The sequence below is a fragment of the Camelus ferus genome, chromosome 3, assembly GCF_009834535.1.
Source record: "Camelus ferus isolate YT-003-E chromosome 3, BCGSAC_Cfer_1.0, whole genome shotgun sequence".
In the NCBI taxonomy this organism is placed as follows: domain Eukaryota; kingdom Metazoa; phylum Chordata; class Mammalia; order Artiodactyla; family Camelidae; genus Camelus; species Camelus ferus.
In genome coordinates, this window is record NC_045698.1 from 6,698,683 (window position 1) to 6,719,461 (window position 20,779).

At 45.1% G+C, this 20,779-nt stretch overlaps 1 protein-coding gene, 1 long non-coding RNA gene and 1 other non-coding gene across 5 annotated transcripts in view; 2 read left to right on the top strand and 1 right to left on the bottom strand.

Annotated features, from left to right (window-relative positions):
• The window catches only part of SEMA5A (semaphorin 5A), a 444,249-nt gene extending 431,941 nt beyond the window's left edge, over positions 1-12,308 (bottom strand). For 2 of the 3 annotated variants that reach the window (XM_032469911.1, XM_032469912.1), the window contains exon 1: positions 11,846-12,308. The gene's annotated coding sequence lies outside the window, so the exon portion shown is untranslated. The remainder of the gene's footprint in view (positions 1-11,845) is intronic. The other variant, XM_032469908.1, reaches the window with a different exon arrangement.
• Positions 12,309-12,423: 115 nt separating this feature from the next.
• LOC116660438 lies at positions 12,424-16,732 on the top strand. The gene is made up of 2 exons (XR_004315960.1): positions 12,424-12,739; positions 15,116-16,732. It is a non-coding gene; the product is annotated as an uncharacterized LOC116660438 (long non-coding RNA).
• LOC116662868 lies at positions 14,947-15,016 on the top strand. Its single transcript, XR_004318956.1, has one exon. It is a non-coding gene; the product is annotated as a small nucleolar RNA SNORD123 (small nucleolar RNA).
• Positions 16,733-20,779: the final 4,047 nt, after the last annotated feature.

The window sequence follows — 20,779 nt, forward strand, 5'->3', positions numbered from 1 at the left end:
AATTATGGAACGAGGTCTGCACCTTGCTGAGTTTCTCGTCTCATCTATACTTACTGGCTGAGAGGTCTTGATTCCCTTCCCTCTTGAGAGAAAAGAGCAAAGTAACTGGCTGCCAGAAGACAAACTGAGATTCTTCTGCAAGATTATCAAGGAACTCAGGGTCACAGAGCTCAAAAGAAGAATGTTTTCTGGTCTCTTTCCCAAACTCACTTCCAAAGCCTGCACTAGTCCCCCCGCCAACCAAAACAAACAAATCAAGTACACTTTACATTGTGTTCCAACCTGGAGTGAGTGATCTGCTGTTTTTATTTTCATTATATGAGAAAAAAAAAAGTCCCTTTTCAATACTGCGCAGATACTGGGAAGGACCCTTCTTCCTATCCAAAACTTAGGGTCTGTTACTCTATTCTCATCACCATTTGGGGCAAGTCACTCTTCCCTCCAGCCATGGTGTAAGTTCAAAGCATTGATTTCCTTGAGCCAACCTCAATAAGCAATTAATTCATGGACAGACACTTTTTAAAAATGTCTTCAAGGTATTTTACTTGACAGGGTATCTGATCAGTACAAAGACTGATGATTTCCCTCTAACATCCTAACTGATTTAGAGCTTCAGCAACTAAACTCCAAGCATCTGTATTTGCTCCGTGGAGTGGACCCTACTGCACAGACGGCTGGGCTCAGGGATGAGTGGGGTGTGGGACATCCAGAGGCCGTTCTGCAGACACCATCTCTGGGACGCATCCTCTAAACGTCCCCCAGTGAACCATTCACCACGGGATTTCCTCTGTACCACGAGAAACCTCAAGGAGACAGAAACCCAGCAGGTGGGCCTGGAGAAATTGTTCAAAGTTAAATAACGTTTGCAGGCATCAGCTTTCAAGTGAATGAATCTTTGCAGTTCTTACTTGCCAGCTTGCAGTTTCCTGAATGATTTCTTTTCACGAGCTGGCGATAGGACCTAGGAATTCCATCACTGCTGGCAGACAGAGAGTACATTTGGCTCCAGGCCTGACTTAGGAGTCTGCTTGGAAAGACTTGATGGCCAATAGGCGCTGCCTGGATGAGATCTCCAACCTTCCGTCTCCACCCGGCTCCAGCCCCACCCCGACCACTGCACAGTTTCAAGAGAAGCATTTACACTGGTTTCTGTTGTGCTGCGTGTTCTGTGTTAAAAAGTGGGGGTATATAGGTAGGTGAGAAATACTTTTAACTCAAGCACCTGAGTTCAGGTGCCCTCGCCTTCCTGGCACCAGCTTTGTGACCAGGGGCCAAGGCAGCAAGAATTCAAGGTGGAGAGGAGGGAGGGCTTTGAGAGGCATCGCTCCAAGGCTTCCCATCTCTTCCGCCATAAGACAAGGGGGAAGAATGGAGAGGTCTCCCACTGACTTCTCACAAGGGAGTCTCTCCTCCAGCAGAGTCACCTGATAAGCAGGTGTGTGCTTTTCCGAGCTTGAGAGCAGCAGCCAATGTGGAACAGATGCTGGGATGGAACCAAGCAGCCATCACATTCCCGCCACCCTTGTAACTGACCTGGGTGAGGTCTGACCTCTATGAGCCAACACGCAGCAGCCCAGAACAAGACGGAGCAAAAGAGCATGTCCATCTCTGACACCTATGCTATCACGTCATCCAGCGGCAGCTCTGCAACCCCAGAGCCAAGAGCCAGGCCTGGAGATGCCGCTGCCTGGACAAAACCTGGCAAGCCCCTTTCACACGGGGGAGGGCACTGAAACAAGACAGGAAGGGCAAGAGAGTGACCGGGTCTTGACAGAAAGTAAAGGGTCAACCAGAAGTTTTGAGCTCAGCTTGGCTCAAAACTTTGTGGTGACAGAGGAACGCGATACTTAAAAGGCAGCTGGATTAGCAAGGAAACTGACCAGGAGAGGGTCAGGATAAGGAGGGAGAAGAGGAGAATTCCTCTAATAGGGGGAGGGGGGTAGGTTATCAAAGGATATTCGAGAAGCAGCCCCATCAGAAAGGACAGGAAACCGCACTTCAGCACTCGCCTTTTCATACAGGACATCTGGTCACCTTACCGTGGGCAACAGCTCAACATCTGGGGGCTGGACCCAGCTCTGTAAAATACGTCTTTCCTCTATATTTACAGCCCAGAAATATTAACCTTAAATAAATAAAATGCCCAACTTTAACTCCTAGCTCAAACTTTAAAGGCGTTTTTCTTCACTGACATGTTGCCAAAGATCTTCCAAGTTTAAACTTCAGAACAAGGACAGGAGGAAGGGAGGGGCCAGCAGACAGAAGGGCCTGCAAAATGAGCCCTCCAGGCTGTGAAATGAACATTCCAGGCTCTTCCCTGTGTTCCAGATGGCAAGAATGAAGGCAGGGTCCTATACATTTTAGAGTGTCCAAAATCAATATTCAAGGATGATACCTGGATGCTTTCCAGAAAAGGAAATAGGTAGAAAAGAGTAAGAAATCATCTAAATGGGGGGCCTAATACACCTTTCCCACTTAGGACTACGTCTTCACATAACCTTGTACGTAACACTCCAGCTATTATGATCAACTCCACCTATCAGGTCCAATACAAATCCACAATTATCCTAAAAGAGGCCTTAAAACAAGGGGAAAGGACACCGTTTTATTTTTCCCTGTGTTTTCAAAACTAAACATCTGTCCTGGCAACGAGGAAATTTATCTAATCGTGAAACCAGTCAGTCTGTTTAACTGAAAGCCACACTAGTTATCCTTAAAGGACGGAGAACGTTAGCTCATTGAAAACGAGAGAAAACCACCACCAAAAGCAACCTCCTAAGCAGGATTTTATTGGCCAATTAAAACCATCAACAGTGACATCAAAATATAAATGTCACCCACTCCTTTGCCGTCTAATAAGCCAAAGGAAATATTAATGCAATCTCATAAACAACTCCTTACCACTCACTGAGGGTGAGTAATAATTTAGGGCTGGTAATAGAAAAACGTGGTCATTTTATAAATTTTACTCCTAATTTGTGTAGGTTAGGCTGCAAGTTTGGGAGGAGGCAGATTCAGACCAGGCTAGTCAGAAATGATGCTGGCAAAAGGTCGATAAAGCTATTACACTAGGATTTAAACCTCTTGTCAATCTCATTTTTTGCATCCAACTACTACAAGGGCTGAAGAAATGAGACGTTGTTAAAAAATGCTTGCCTGAAACATCACGGAGCTGGGTAGAAATACTTCATCACTAATGGAGATACGCTACTGGCGGATCTCAGACAGCTCTCAAAAGCCACGCCTGGTGTATTTGGAGCTCGGACCGTCTGTGCCAAAGTAAACACTCTCATGGAAAGTCACCATGCGGAAACCAACTGGTGTGGGGAGAGTAAGGTGCCCGAGAGGGAGCTGAGGAGGCCTGGAGGCAGGAGGCAGAGCGGATTTTAATGCACTAAACAGACGGAAGTCGCCATAAACAAGAGGAAAGAGCTAAAGACACTTCCTTCCACCCAGAGACAACAGTCGAAGGGCAAGGGAATTACAGGAAAATTCGTATATATTTCTACCCATAACCGAACTTCAGCTGTGCTTTCAGTGCAAAATCTGTCAAAGCAGAACGCAAAGAGCTAGAAGTGATTCCATGACTCTTCTTCTAACGGGGAGAGAAAGCACTCCGCCCTTTAAGTATTCGGGCTCTGGGCATTTAAAGCTCTGCATTCTGCCACTGGGTCTGGCTGTTAGAAGTGACCTGCCCACCAGCTGAAGCAAATGCTCTGCTAAATGGGCACAGAGGCCGGCAGTGTGCACTTTTCTCCATCCCAGGAAAGCAGCATCCTTTGGTGAACGAGCTGTCCAGACCCCACAGCTCTAATGAGACCCGCAGATTGTGTGTTTTCCAAGATCTGCACCTGACCCCGACCCCTGTCCAGAGCAATGCTGATGCACCAACAAAAGCTGGTAGAAGAGGAGCATCGTCTGACAAACGACTGGGACTCGGGGTGGAGCAAACACCGAGCAGCCAGCGTGGCTGCTGGCTTTTGATTTGACTCAGTTTCATGGTCTCATCTGAAAACAACCTGGGTCTGTTTGTTTTCACGATAGAGATCACAGCTCTGACAGACTTCCCAGGAAGGGCCGCCGCATCAAAGAAACCCTGCTCATCCTGGCATCCGGTGGCCTCAGCCCTACGCTTTGTGAAAATCACGGAAACACAGAACACAGTCCCCCATGAACGCAGCAGGATCTGTTTAGGCCATGGGCAGCCTAACCAACTCTAAACTAGAGATTACGCCCCAGATTTCTTTTATTTTAAAACACCTTTTATGAGGTATAGGTTACCTACCGTAACACCTACGCACCTCAAGTGTACAATTCGGTGATCTTCGGCAAATGTGCAGAGTTGTGTGCCTGTCTCCACAATTCAGTCTTAGAACATTTCCGTCGTCCAGAAAGGCCCCACCTGCCCATCTGCAGTCGCTTCCAGGCACCAGCACCAGCCCCAGGCAACCACGAAGCTGCTTTCTGTCTTCATGGGTTTACCATTTCTAGACATTTCTTACATAAATGGAATCATAAGATATGTGGTCTTTTGTAACTGTCTTCTTTCACTAAGCATAATGTTTTAAAGTTCACACACATCACAGGCTTTATCAAGCGTCCACTCATTTGATTGCTGAATAATGGTCCATTGTATGGCCAGACCACATTTTGTTTATCCGCTCATCTGTTTCAGCTTATTAAATCTATAAATCCAACTAAGTGACAAGGCTTATTGGCCTAATCTCAGAAATAAAATAAGAAAGACTTCTATCATTCTAAAATAGCCTAGAATTTCTAAAAATCTCTGTAATGTGTGAAAATACGTAATGATACAATACATTCCCCAGAATTTGTGTGCCAGTGGGTGGGGGGGATTCAATTTTAAGTAAGTAAACATCCCTGCAGTGCACTTTTTTAATGTTTTAATATATATAAACTATTTCAATACACTTCAAGTGCTTTCTGCTAATCTCCAAGTCCAGCAAGGTCATCCCCTCACTGAACAAGCTTTCACAACGGGACAAGCAGCCCTGTATTAGGAGAGATGAAGTACACGGTCCTCGGCTCACAAAGACATCTGTATTTCAGGACTGTGGTAACAGATCAGTTTGAGAGTATTGGAAACATTTTCTCCATTTGTATAAAGACTATAAACTGTATTTAGCATCCATGGTTAGCTCCCAAAGGCTCGTTTAAGCCACAGTCTTTTTCCAGGACACTACACTGTGGTCTGTCCTCTTTGTACACTACACGAGGGCCTTTACTGATTCGTTCACTCATCCACCACATATGAACCGAGAGCAGCCTGTGTGCCAAGTGCCGTTCTAGGCGCGGGAGATTGACCAATGGCAGAGTCCGTCTCCCAAGCTTACAGTCTCTACTGGGGAAAGACTTTAAAAAATACAGTGTGTTGGTCTGACGCAAAATGCTACCAAGGGAAAAAGAGGAGGCTGAGGAAGAGAGGAAATAGGGAGGGGATGCTGTCTTAGCGTGACTTGGAGGAAAGAGGGCAGGGATGCTGTCTTAGTGTGATGCTGAAGAAGGGATATTTGAGCAAAAGCCCTCAAAGCAGCAAGATCTGGAAGTCGTGAGCCTTCAAGCAAAATGCAGAAGGAAGAGAACAGGCAAGGGCTTGGAAAGGAGGCTGGAGGGGCTGGAGCCAGGAGGGAGGGACAGCAGCAGCGCCAAGTGCAGTCAGGGAGCCAAGGTCAACAGGACTCCCCCAGTTTCCCAGCCTCAGGAGCACATCCTGCCCCACCCCCACAGCCAGAATGGCTTCTGTCCCGCTGCAGGGTCCTGGCCCCCGGGCCGGTCCTAAGCAGCAGCCGTCTGACAAGCTTTGGACCCTCACTCGCAGGCAGCTAGTCCTGCTTGCTTGGTTCTGTCACTGCATCCAAACAGCTCCCTCAACCTGATCTCCTGGTCAGAACTTAGTTCAAGGGATGTGTTTTGTGTTGTCATTCCTGAGCCCCTACCTTGGTAACCAACATCCTCACCACTCTCGTCACGAGAGTCCTATCCAGCTTCCCAACTCCACCTTCCCTTTTCTCTTCTGGAGGACCTGCTTCTGGGAGGACCCACAGAGGCGATGCGGGCACGTGGCCATCTCCAAGGCCATCCACACACTGCCCCCTCAAGCTCTGTGCAGGGCCCCCACAGGACCTCTATCCAACAGCCCTGAATCACGCAGGGACGGTCACGCCACTGTCAGCGCTGCTGCCTTCACCACCCACTCCAGCTGTCCTGGAATCCGTCCACCGCCACCGCCACCGCCATCTCTCCAGCACAGCAGGCCGGCCTGTCCCCTGGGGACCCCTCCCTCGCCAGAGCCTGCTTCCCTGGAGGCTGAGGCTTCTCCCGCCTGCCCCGCCCCATTAGACGAGCAGCTCTGTGAAAGCCCAGTTTTCTGGCACTTATTCTACCCAGCTTCCCCAGAACAACTCTCCCAAAGTCAAGTCCACAGCCAGCACACAAGGGAACTGACACGACAGGCGTCTCAGAAGCAAGCTCTTCCTCAGTTCCTACTTGTACATCACCTGGCATGAGCAATGGCTTAATGACAGTGTCTACTGAACAAAGAAGTTTCACATCCAGAGCAATTATTTTTGCTTTATGCCACCAGTTACAAACAGTGTTCTCAGCTTCCCAATCGGTAAAGTTTTACTGCAGATCTAAATCTCGGCCCTGTAAGAGGAATCACAGAAGCCAGCTGGGATTCTAAAACCCATTTGGCTGCAGGACGTCCAGCCATAAATGTCCCTGGCCTCCGTTCGGAGCACTCTCTTGGCACAGCGTGTTGGAGGAGTCCTGGCAGCGGGTCAGCTGCATCCTTGGTGGCTGGCTGAGCACAGCTTCAGAAGCCCTCTCCAAGATGTATCACATCCCCAGGTTTTGTTTTTTTTTTTTACAGAAAGGGAAGTTCTTTGTATGGAATTGAATTTGGAGTCAATTTGTGAGGAACGTACCTCTTCCAAGAAATTTTAGCCGTTTGATGATTTTGCAGACAATTCACGGGAAACGGCTTAGCAGAATTTTTCTTCTTTTTTTTTTTTTTTTTTTTTTGGCTCTGCTTTTCTCTGCATGGGCACATGATACATCATTGCCAAATGTTGGGTGAATTTGAACTGACTGAAAGAGGGTCTATTTCCTGTGCACAATTTGCCCTTGCTCAATCCTGACTGTCACTTGCCTAGAACTTATTTAATTTCACATCTCAGCAAATACAGTTTTATTTCTGCAGGAGAACTGTCTTCTGATAGCATCAGTCTTCTGGTTATTTATCATACATATCTGTAATTGAATTACCTATTGCAGTAATGTGATCTACTCCCAAATGTACATGAAAATGCAACATAAAATAAAATTGTTCCAATGTGTACCTCCCCATTCTGCTACAGGAACCCTAGGGAAGCCAATCCCACAGAGATACGGTGACAAGTAATGAAGGACAGATGGGAAGATAAAGATTAGTGAGTTCATAGCCTTTCAGAAATAAAAGCAATTCACTCTCTAAAACTTTATATTCTTTTAAAATGCAGTGTTCTTCAATACTAATCAGGAAACCAATTCCAGTATACGTGAGGAAAAAAGAGTAAAGAACCATTTAATTTTTTCCAAATGCAGCAATACTATCCTAATACATTTTAAAACTTAGGAAACAGAAGTTAAGTGCTCATCTTTGCTCCTGTCAAATAACCATTAATCCTGGACAATAAAAGAGGTAAAGAAAAAGAAAAAGAAAAAGACAACAGCAACTCCTTTGAGAAGAGTTTCTGTTTTCTTGAGCCCATGGTTGGGTTAATCCTATTTTAAATGTCTTGCCCCAGGGAAATATAACTTGTCTTTGAAGTTGCTTCAGAATACTATGAAATTCAGAGTCAAGTTTCCTTAGCTCTAGAACTTTTAGATGACAAAGATTAACTGTGTCAATACCAGTACATTATAATAAATTACTTATTACACACAACCTTTTCTTGGATCAAGTTTTTGTTTGCTTTGCTCCGTTTGGCTTAAATCCTGAATCAAAACTACTTTATCTATGTATTTTCTAGCTTACTTTAATTTTTCTCTTCTTTTCTTGCCATTAGAAATTGATTCTATATATCTAGATAACAAGAACCTGATAAAGTCATCAAAGAAATCGGTGATGTATTTATCAAGCACATCAAAAGTTGCTTTTTCAAACTGCTTCCCGATGAGTTAGCTACTCCTCACCTGTTGAATTTATCTCGATGATGCTACCAATTTGTGCAGGAATTAAGAGACAGCAGATTGCCCCCTATCTACAGCAGATCATGTCTACAAGGCTAGCAATCAGAGTGACAAAAAACAGAAATTTTCAACAAAACTTCTGCACCTCAGTTTTAAAAGGTTGCTGCAGACATATGTGAAAATGTCTATGTTACCAACAACAGTACACAAAGACAGTATAAACAACTTAAAGTCCATATACGTACTCATTTTAGGACTCAAGAAAATAGTTCACTTTCTTTGTATAAATGTGCAAATAGATGAGTGTGGGCAGAAATGCACAAGGTCCCACACTACACACTTTGTACCTTTGTGTAACTCAATTTGTTAGACACCATAATTTACATTTTAAAAATTATTTAACACTAAACATAAAAACATAAAAATTTGTCACCTTGTGGTTATAATTATATCCTAAGCAATTTGTCTAAGTAGCTATAGCAACAATTTTAGAAACATTTTAAAATACAAATATGGTATAATTTTAGAGTCAAGAATTATGGAGGATTTACTGCAGGATGTGGCTACTTCTCTCAAACACTTGTGCATAGACTACTACAAAAATGGATTCCTTGACTCTATTTTAAACTAATTAACTTGTTCTGTGTCGCAAACCATAGGATTTGTAACCCAAACCTCTTCTTAGGATTAGTTCTAATCTTAGTGAACTCTAGAGTTCATGATTACTTGTGTATGTAATGGAACACCTTTAGACCTTCGGCTGGACATTTAACGAAGTTCTGTTTCCCCCTCACCCACTTCCAGGTGTGTGTATCAGAAGCAAAGCCTCAATTTCAGTGACTTTACAACAACAACAAAAATGGACATTTGGAATCATTCAAAGTCACCACCAACTTAATAAAAACAATGTAATGGTCCCGTTAAGCAGCTCTCTCTAGTATCAGGAGCATATGACAGAGTCCCAAGGAGCTGACATCTGTTATCTGGAGCATTTAGCGTGCAGTACAGAGAGAAGTTTGTTGTGTTTAACACCACATCTCTGATCAACAGTCTGAAGTGAAGCAAGGGGGAGGGCGTAGCTCAGTGGTAGAGCTGGTGCTCAGCCTACCCAAGGTCCTGGGTTAAATCCCCAGCACCTCCGTTAAAAGATAAATAAATAAATAACTGAATTACCTCCCCACCTCCTGCTACAAAAAAAACAAAAACAAACAAACAAACAAAACCCCAAAACTGTACTCTTCAAAGTACACACAGTTAAAAACAAATTAAAAGAAAGTGAAGCAAGATTTCTTGCTGCAAAGCGTGGATGGAAATTCAGAAGCTCTACAAACTCTCCAAAACTTAAGCAAAAGTTTACGTGAACGTGGGGATAGTCACCTTGCTCCCACAGCCGACTTCTGTACCTTTCTATACTATCCAGACGTGGAGAAGAAACAATTTTAAGAGGAAAAGGCACTGAAGAACACAGGTTTATTTTTACCAAGTTCTGAACATCTCAAAAACTTCTTTTGGACAAAAGCAAGCTTTACCACCCAGGAGACCAAAGTCTTTGCTCTCAGCAGGAACCTCGCAGCTGTTAGCCATTAAAACAACCAAATAAGTTAGTGCAATTTGTAAAAAGCATAAAATGATTAGCATCATCCATCTTCTCCTTGTTAAGAAAACTACATATCAGCTAAAAGCGTGTAAAAACATGTACAGTTCATCAACCCTGCGGTTCCACGAGTATGCAAATGATCAGCGTGACCAGGGCAACACGGTGGATGACCTGCTATTTCACGGCAACGTTTTTTCAGGAAAGAAATTCAAGGAAAAAGAAATCTGTTTCAAGTGACCCAAGTAGTTATATTTTGGACTGCTTTTTCATTTAAGACATACATGGAAAAAAATCTTTTGGGGTACAAAATTCTGTTTCCTTAAAGACAACATAGACAAGAAAAGTGATTTAAGTGATACACAACTTAAGGTATTATCTGCTTGAATAAAATGGTGAACTGGCCACTCTAGTGCACGATAAACTTTACCTTCTCTTCAATAATGAAACTGGCATGAATTAACAATTAATTTAGCAATCCTAATTAGGTATTAAAAATCTTCCCTAGTAAAGTCTGTTTTTGTCTTTCTGCATCTCCTTAGGAAAGACTAACTCTATAATAATAACATGTCTGTTGTTTCCAAACTTGGCCATCATGACAGAGACCTTCTGGATAAGCTGACTGTGACATTCAATTGTTTTCCTTAAAAACAAAATTCAACATAAACCTCAATTTAAAAAAAAAATTTAACAATCATATGTACCTCCTGTCATTTTAAACAATATGCTCTTGATGAGAACTTTATGTCAGTATTAAACATAATTCACATTATCTTCACTCAATTTTTATTTCTTTTTGAATAAACACAAGGGTCACAGTAGGGAAGACAAACTCACAAACAGGAAAAGTTTACAGGGATACGTTTGTCTCTGGAAGGAGTCTATTTAAAGGACTTGAGTTTGGCAACCATCTTTCCGGTCCCTTCTTGTAACAAGGCTGACAACTCTCTCTGGTCAAGAGATCAGCTCCCCGGCACCCTCTACCTCTATGAAATTATTGCAAGATCTGCCTGGTCCTGGTGTTTGCTGCCTAGGACCCCCACCCACTCACCGGCACAGAGCAACTGCTCCTAGCATCCTCTCGCTCCCTTCCAGCGCTCGCTCTCAGCGCCCCCTGCCGGGGATCCCCGGGACGCCGCAAGCGCAAGAAAGTTAAATCCCAACTCCAAACAGCCGCAACCAGGTACAAAGCAAGGAAAGGGCGAGGAGGTGAACGCGCTTCCCGCCAAAGCCCGGGGAATCAGGATCTGACTGCGCCGGCCAGGCACGGGGCGCTGCGGGGAGCGATCCCGGGGAGACCCCTACTCGGCAGCGTTTTCCCCGCACATCTTGGGCGGATCAGTACCCGCCAGGGCCCAGATCTACCTCCGGCTCCGAAACCTTGAGCCAGAGGATGCGAAATCCTGGAGCGGCGGAGAGATGCCCGCAGAAGGCAATTGGCCTGGCTGCAGCCCACCGGGCAATTGGTTCCCCAGGCCTACACATCCCCAGCCGCGGCGTTAAGGGTGGCCGCCAGCCTCAGTCTCCCTCATTAATCAAAGGGCTTGGCGGAGTTGAGCCTAAGTCCCACTACCTCCACGTCTCTCGCGGGCACCGCAAAGCCCCTGTAACTGGACCAGGAGAACCCTGACCCAGGCAGCGGCAAAAGGGCTGCTAAGTCCCGGCCACCGGGACCCCTGCCATTCGCTCCCGACAATGGGAGCGGAGACACGCGCCGGGTGCGTGCACAGACCTCCACTGCTCATCTTCCGGAGATGTCGGGCAGCGGTCCCCTCTCTCCCACCACCGGGTCGCCCACCGGGTTGCTTCTGCTCCTTATCTCTGCACGCTCGCCGTCGTTAAAGGCAGACACAAACTTCCTGCCCACTTACAAGCCCCCGCGCTGATGGTAGTCCTAATCCTGTACGTGCAACCCCCTGCCCAGTGCCTGCAAAAAGATCCTGCCCGAGATCCACAGACCCACCCGCCGACCACTGCCACCCCCAGGTCCTGGCCCCAACGCGGTTCGGTCGGGGCTGCGGCCACCGCCGCGCAGGATCAGGACAGGGGGTCGCTCACCAGGTGTGCGGAGCTCTCCCCGTGCCAGTCATCCAGCGCCTGGGGCCCGGAGCAGCTCTGAGGCTCTTCTTCAGCGCCCGGAGAGGGAAGTCGAGGCAGCGGCTGCCGACCCCCGCCACTTCCACAGAGTCACCCCCAACTCGCTGTGCTCCGTGCTGGCGGCGCCGGCTCGCGCGCCAGACGCACTGTCCCCGGGCGCACGGCCGGACGGGTGGTGAGCAGGTTCGCGCCCAGCGGGGGCGAAGGGTGAGGAGGCAAAGTTGGGTGCTGAAGCCGCGGGGATGGGCCACAAGGGCGGGGCCGCCGCTGTGGAGAAGAGGTGGAGGTTAAGGGCCACTGCCGGGCAGGGGCGCAGGCGGCCGGGGGCTGCGAAGCCCACGCGCGGCAGGAGCACAGCGCGCGGGAGCAGGCGAAGCGAGAGCAGCCGCCGCCGGCGCCGCCTTCCCGGCGAGTAGAGCGGCGCGGGGAGCACAGGCGGGGAGCGCGAAGCCGCCTCGCCCCGCCCCCGCCCCGCCCCGGCCCCGCCCCCGCCGCCGCACCGCCTCCTCCCCTTCCCCGCCCGGGTGAAACCCGAGCGCCCCACCCCGCGCCTGACCTCCCTGGGCCCCTCCCCCGACACCGCCCCTTCCCCGGACCAGACCCCCTCCGCTCCCGGGGGGTCCCCTGGACTCCAGGAGCCCCACTCCTTCCTCTTCAGTGCGAGTGAGCACGAGCCTGGACTTTCGGGGACTCCCTTCCCCTAGCCTCGCAGAGACCTTCAGTGGCTCCCCGCCCCCCGTCCCGCCGCACAGACGTGGCTGCTGGGGGGGGCCAGGGGGTGCGGTATAAAGGGCGGGAGGCAGCGCGGGCGAGACCCGAGACGTGGCGCGTCCACTCTGATGGCCTCGACTCCAGGTACGTGCGTGTCCTCCGGCGGAATCCGGTCGTGTGGTGGGGGTGGGCAGGGACAGCCGGGTCCTCCCGACTCCAAGTTTGTGATTTTGTTCTTTTTGAGTGACATCCTCTTACGTGCTCTGAGCTGGAAACTTCTCAAAGACCGAGGAAGCTGCTGCGGGTTCTTAGAGGAGCAATTTGGGGGTGCACCTCCAGGCTAGGTCGGGTCAATTTCAGCAGAGTTAAATTAGAGAAATTTAACGGGGAGGCAGGTCAGGGGGTCCTCAAGTAGCCACGCTGAGCGTTGAGAGAGGAGCCCCCAGACGGACAAAGTCAGCTTCTCCGATTACAGGGCAAATGTTACTTGTTGCACTTTTGTTGTGTCTTTCAACTTTATCGAGCAAGTACTCAGGGGAAATGATTTGTAATTGGAAAGCAAAGTACTTTTCAAGACTCCTAGAATTTGATACTTTGTTGAAAAACTTCCATATGGAACCTTGAAGGGCCGCGCCTGACCTTTTCCTTCTGGATGGGGATGGGGGACAGTCTCTCTGGGCCCTTTTTCTCCATCTTGGCCTCAGAGGATGGCTTTCAAGTTTCCCTTGCATTAGGAAACTCATTAACTCCCCTACCACTGCCATCTTACTGCAGTGACATACGGAACCCTTATGGCCCACTGTCACATAATCGCTCCAGAGCCAGCGCTGGGTTCTTGGGATTGGTGGTGCTGGGAATGGCCCAGTGTGCCCATAACTGTGCCATCAGCTCATCTCTGAAGCAGAGACTCCATCACTGGCTGCGAGGTGTCATGGCTCCTGCAGTAGCCAGGCACATCCAAGAAAAGGACAATACAAATTGAAATGGATGTGTCTTTATTTTCTGGAAGTATTTTTTTAATGAAAGAATTAAAGGAAAGCAGTTCTGCAGGTTTCCATGGAAGCTCAGCCCAGCCTCAGGTCTCCAGTTTCTCTGTAGCACCGGTGATGGAGCTGCTGTGGGTACTCAAGGCCTCACTCGGATTTCCTTTAAGACGTCCACAGGAAATGTCTGTGGCTGGGCGGGCCCCTGAGCGGCATTCTTCCCTGGGTTGTGCTGGGGGCACTCCGCCTGGTGCCTGGCAGCCGCCTGGCTCCTGGGGCCTTAATGAAAAGCTTAACACTTCTCCTCTGTGCTTGGCACGTGGAGCACTAGCTCCATTCCTGACGTTCCAGGTCTACCGCCTACGTGGCAGAGAGGCCCAGGAGCCAGCGCTCCTCCTGGGAGGAGGAAGCTCTAGTTGGTCTCAGCCAAGGTCTAGTGGGGCTGCTCCTGGGGAGGGGGAGAGTGGGGGAGGACATTGCCTTACACTTGACCTTGCAGTTCTTGGATGAGTGGGTAGACCTGTGGAGCCTCCAGCCACCAGGGCAAAGGGAGATGAAAATTAGGACCCAAGTGTGTCTGGCTCCTTGAGCTTACCCCTTGACACTCCAGTTAAAGGCATGTACACTTGCAGAAAAATCCTCGGCGTGTAGAGAGCTAAGCAGTGGGAAGAAAATAGCTTTCTACGCCGTAACCCAGGAGGGCTGATAACATGACATTTAACTCAGTAAGTTATGTAACTTTACGTGCATGTTGCAGGGTTGGGGGGGGGAGTCAATTTTACAGGCAGTTTAGAGGCTCCACTGAAGCATTTTTAAAATATGTATTTTTAGTGATAATGATTTACTAATTAATAATAAGAAAGAGTAGGAGAAACCAAATAATCATTTAGGGTACATCCTTAGTTTGAAGTGAAACTCAAACTGTCATGATTTTGCCTTGTGACCTGGAGAAAGTTCCTGAACTTTTCTGAGCTGTAGTCTCTTCCCCAGGAGCTTAAATAAACCTGCTGGCACATGTGTCCTTTGTCAGCATTAAAGGAAAAAGAAGGTGGCGTTAAGTGAACTGCTCACCCAGGGCCCAGCACGAAAGTAGGCTCTCGACAACTCAGCTTATTAACATAGAATCCACAGGTGTTTTCTTTTTCCAAATGAAATTTCTGGGGTTTTTTCCTTTGAAAAGTCTTTGCTCCCTGAAGAACTCCTGACATTGTCACTTCTCATCACATTCAAAACTAGAGGTGATCATTTCAAAACCAAACTGTCTGGTTCTCTTCTTTTAAAAATAATATCATAACTGTGTTAAACCTATGCTGTATTAGGTTAGCCATGCAGACCACATAAAAGACTGAGAAAACTGACCAAACATTTGGTGAAAATGATGAATCCTGGGGCGCTGATTCATGTGATTTGAAAAACGCCATCCATTTCCTGATTCACCTCAACTTCTGTGCTGAAATGCGAAGGATCTCTTATGTCTCCAAAATAAGTAACTGATTTTGTCTTGTCTTTACTTCCCTCCCTTGTGCTTGAATTTTAGCCATGTGGTTAAACTGCCCCCTCAGAGGAGAGTAGCAGGGAGGGCGCTGCTGGATGCTGGATGCTCCCAGAAGAGATCCCGATGCTGCTGTGGCTCGCAAGTGACCTTAAAAGGAACCCTTGCCATGTGTGAGCCTTAGGATGCAACGAGCTTGTATTAATATCCTGAAAAACCTCAGCCCGGAAAGCGTGGTTCTGGATGTTTACATCTTAACTGGATTTTCCTACCAGAGAGCCAGGGCACATTACAGTTTTCATCCTCAAGTATTCTCTTTTCAGTCCTGTTTTTCTTCTTTTATATCCATGGCATCCAAGAATTGACAAAAAAGTGCTAGATCATCTGATCGACCCCATCAGTTGTTTTCTTAACATGGCCAGACATAGGTAAAAAGATATGTCATTTTATGCCCCACTCAAATTGCCTAGTCCTATTTCTTGTTCATGTATTTTAAGTCTTTGGAAGACCCATGGTTATGGTTACAGGTGACACTGTGCTGCTCCCCAAGGTTTGGACAGATGAAGAATCACCAAGAGGGCTGAGTTCAGGGACTCATCAGCTCTTCCCTGCATCCCTTGAGCTCCACCAGAAACTCTTTAGGGTTTTTTTTTCACCCAGGAAATGCTCACCCCACTTTTAGTGCAGCAGCCCACTGTCCTGGCAGAGGTAAGCAGACCAGGTTTGTTCCAAAAGAGCAGCCCAGAAACTAGGACAGAATAGAAAGAAAATAGTACGGCACATCTGAGAATGAGCATTAATAAGCATGGGACAAACCGCAGGTTCTTGGAACTTAAATGGAAGGACCAGGTCAACCACAAGGACACCAGCAGCCTGCCAGTCGGTGCATGGGACAATCCATCTTGTCCCCTTCTCCAAAGTCTGAGTTTCCACCTGAGTCCATCCAGGGCCCACTTCTGGCTTCCCGGGTCTGGTCAGGGGAACACGCTCTGCCACTCCTGGTTGTTCCGTGCAGGATGGCACAGAGTGACTTGGCCCTGGCCCCATCCGGGTGAGATCTGCTCACCTATGAGCTCTCCTGAACTCACTCCACAAGTGAAAGCCCCCTTCCCAGACCTCACAGCCACGTTGAAGGGAGCAGCCTACTTAAAATCCACCCACTAGGAACCACAGCGCAAACTCAAGGATACAACAGCCAGAGCATATATTCAACAAGAAATGCTGACTTATTTTTGACTTAGAAAAGTTGCATAATTAACCTCACTTTTAGGAAGGGCCTATTAATAAAAGACATTGTTATTTTACTTCAGCTATGTATCCAGAAGGTCAAAGTAGTCTAGAAATCTGAGTGTATTTTTTCCTTGTGTTTATGGTTAAATTTCTAGATATATTTTTCTAGCAACCCAGTTTCCTTAAAATAAAATAATATGCTCAAAATACCTCAAGTCATCTCTTTTTAAGTGTGGTATGGGGAGAAGAAAAAAATGCCAAGTGTAGAAGATTTTTGGAATTTCTAGAGGAAATGCAAATGACTTGCAGCATGGAGATAAAGCATTTGTATGGTTTCCTGAGAGTAATTTTCTGACTTTGAGCGCTGTGTATACCTTGAGTATCTATAAGCAAAGAATAGATGTACTTTAAAAAAAATATGTTTAATACTTATTATTGTCCTCTCTGTTCTTCTGTCTTTGGAAATAGAGCTTTGGGGGAAAATAAATATGTTTAGAAATATATTTTCAAAAGTAATGCTGATCCTACGTGGATTTAGAAACACAGATTCGTCTGTCTTAGTGTATTCCATCATTTACCAGGGAGATTAACACATAATGACCTTGAGTTCAATGAAAAGAATATCTTCTAAGTGAAATTAAACCAATAGGCAAAGTGTCTCCTGAAGCAAATCAGCTGGAAGATGAGCTGTCAAGGCTGCTGTCACCCGTCTGCCAAATCTCATTTCAGACCCTCCTTTCCAGTCCCATAGTTGTCCCCTTAATTCAGAATGTCAACTTCTCTCACCGAAAATACCAATGCCTCCTCTTACTGGTCCCCCTGTCACCCCCGGGTCTGTATCACTACATCCCAGTCATCATCTGCAAACAGCAACCCCCCACCCCCATCCTTAATAACACAGACCTCCTGATTGTATTTAAATTGCAATCTGCCTGGCTTTGAAAGAGAATTTTTTTCTTGCACCCAGGTTTGACCATGGAACTTAGCCATGACGAATAAGATGTAAGTCCACAGGATTCCAGGAGAGGTTTCATAAAAGGGGGCAACAACTAACTGGGCATGGTCTTTCCAGCCCTTCCCTCCCACTTCCAGATTCCTGCCTGAAACCTGATGGTGATAGTTGAAATTTCAGCCACCATCTTGGACTTGGAAAGTAACTTTGGGATATAAGCCATGAGCTAAGGATAGTAGAGCTGAAGAAAAAAAAAAAAAAAAGAAAAAAAGAAAAACCTCAACCTTATGGAGACTCCTTATCAGCCCAGGAGTGCTACCTCCAGATTTCATAACATGAAAAAGTAAGAACCTTCCCTTTTGTTTTATCCATCACGGTTTCTGTTCTGGTTTTAGCAGACGAATGTGATTCCTAACTGACAAGGCTGTAAGATGCTTCCAGATCCAGCATCGCTGCAGGTTCCTGTGTCAGCATTACCAGCCGTGCGTCTCCTTCTCTCCCTCCCTGCCTCCCACTCTGCTTTCCTGCCTTCAACACAGTTTTTTGCCCCACGTGTGCTGGGCACTCACTACACCGTTAACAGTAGAACGGAGAGCAGCATAGCCAACGCCTGCCTTTTCGGGAATGACAGCCTGTCGGGGAAGGTAGGGGTCAATGACTGATCTCACAAGCATGTCAGCGAAAGCTCTGCTAGAAGCTATGAAAGACAAGTTTAGGGGTGTCTGGCTTAGTCTGGGGAGTCAGAACAGGCAGCATTGGAAAGGCGGCATTTGAGCCAACATTGGAAGGTGAGTTGTGACCAACGAGAAAATAGGGGAAGAGAGTAAGATTTCAGGGGAGACCAGAAATGTTTAACTTTAGAAGTTAACTTATACACACTCGTTAAAATATCAAGGATAGTTAATAGTAATTGCAAAAGAATAGCCATGGGTACAATCTTCTAAAACAGTAGAGAGGAAGAAAAGATGAAATAAAGACAACGTGCTCAGTCCACTAGAAGGCTGGAAGGGGAAAGAAGACAAATGGAAAGAAGCTGCAGACAGAGAAGAACTAGAAATTAAGTAAATATATAAAATCCAGTTATATCAGACAGCACAATAACACAAAGGGAAAAAACATACCAGGCAGATATAAGTCAGAAGAAAGCTAGTCTACAAATATGTCAGAAACACAGATTTTTAGACTAAACTTTTTCAGTAAAAATATTCACTATCTGAAAAATAGTGAATTCAGTCCATTAGGAAATGCAAATATGTATATAACTAACAAAGAAGTTTCAAAATGTAACAAATAAAAATCTACAGAATTGTGAGGAAAACTGGCAAATTCAGCCATTGATCTCACACATTTCTCTCACTAATTGATAGATTCACAGGGAAAAAATAGTATGAATTTAGATATCCTGAGAAAAACGATTAACAAGGTTATTCTAATGGATGTATCAAATTCTCATGCAATATCTACAAATCTTAAGCAAGTCTGGGGCCATAAAGCAAGCCTCAATGAACTCTGAATAGTTAGTACCATTCAATTAGGTTATAAATTAATAATTTTAAAAATAATTTAGAAAACTTCACATTTGTTGATTGTTAGCCACATTTCTAATAACACATGTGACAAAGGAGACACAATGGAAGTCAGAAAAATTCATATGTAATATAAAAATAGAATATATAAAACTTATGTGATGTAGCTAAAGTCATATATGCAGAGAAATTTAGCCTTAAATACTTATATTAGGAAAGAAGCAGTGACATATTCTTCCAGCTTTACTGAGACAAAAGTTTAAGTTTATATAAGTTTAAGGTGTACAGTGTAATCATTTGACTTACATACATCATAAAAAGATTGTCACAAGTTTAGTGAACATTCATCTCACATAGTTACAAAATAAAAGAAATAGAAAAAAAATTTTTTGTGATGAGAACTCTTAAGAAGGACTGAAATTAACAATCTACATGTCCATCTCAAAAACCCAGAAATAGAACAGAGCAAGGGAAATAACGTAGTTAATATTGCATATTAATGAAGTAGGCCATAAAGATACAATAGGGAGAATGGACAAACCAAAGCTGTTATTAAAAATCATAAAATATTAATAAAATAGAAATAGACACATCTCTGACCAGATACATAACTCACTAGAAAAATTTAGCTTCGGAAAACTAAAGGAGAAATGAAAACTCTAAAAACACGTGACTAGTAAAACTGAGTCAGTAAACACTTCAACAAGAGCAAACAGGTCTGCATGGTTTTCTAGGAAGATTCTCAAATATTCAAGACACAATTTCTATCTTATGAAAGTTATTCCAGTGAATAGAAAAGTCATAGGCCAAAACTCCCCAAAATTCAAGGATGTTTTATCATTAGAAAATATACCAATATAAATTAGCTCATCAGCAGAATAAATAAGAAAAACTGTATGATCATTTTAATAACTATATAATGCGCTTTGATAAAATTCAACATGTATTTATCATTTAAAAAACCTCTTAGCTATTAGACAAGTAATAGAAGACCATTTACCTAATCCAGTAGACTATCTACAAAAAAAAATCAACAAAAACTTGACATTTAATTGTGAAAAGTTGGAGATACTTACTTCACTTGAAAGAGAAGATTAAGACAAGTACACACATATCAACACTTGCATTCAACACAGAAACAATGGTTGAAAAGAAAGGAACAAACTTTAAACTGCAGACCAAATAAGTGTCTCCAGTAAAACCGCTTAAGAACATCTACAAATAACTAATTAGAACAAAGAGAAAAGCACTGCAAGTTTGCTAGGTAGAATCTCAACACACAAATCAATTGTGTTCCCATAAACCAGCAGCAAATATGAGAAAATATAATTCAGAAAAGATAACATTAACCAAAAAAAAAAAGTGATTTGTTCCCTAAGAATAACATTGGCAAAAGATTTGTTGAACTTTAGTGGAAAACTTAGGAAACTGAATTTAAAGGTTCTAAAGAAGACTTAAATGAGTCCTACCTCACAGCTTTGTGTGGGATGATGCAGTATGCAATATCTTATGTGACATATTCATTTAGAAATGTTCATGCTCCCCAAATTCATCCTTAAATACAATGTGGATCAAATCAGGATCTCAACTGTCTGTATGGACCTTAAGTAGATCCTAAGATATATGAGCAAGGCAAGAGCCCACATTTAAGGGTAGTTAAGGAATTTTTGTAAAAATGAACATGGTAGGTTGGAGTCATAAGACATCAATACTGTTCATAAAGCTGGAGCAGTTTTGACACTGAGATACTGGCACAGGGTAGACAAAGAGAACAGTAGAACAGAGCGCCCGTACATGGATTCCCCACGTACGCCATTTTTGCCATGTGACAAAGGGACTCATTGGGGGAGACATGGGACTCAAATGGGTCTAAGACAATTGACTATCCTGATCTAAAAACACTGAATTAGATACTTCCTTCAAGCCATTCATAGAAATAACTTCAAAGCAGATTAAAGCCAAAGTGAAAAACAAAACATTAAACCATTTAAGAAAACATAT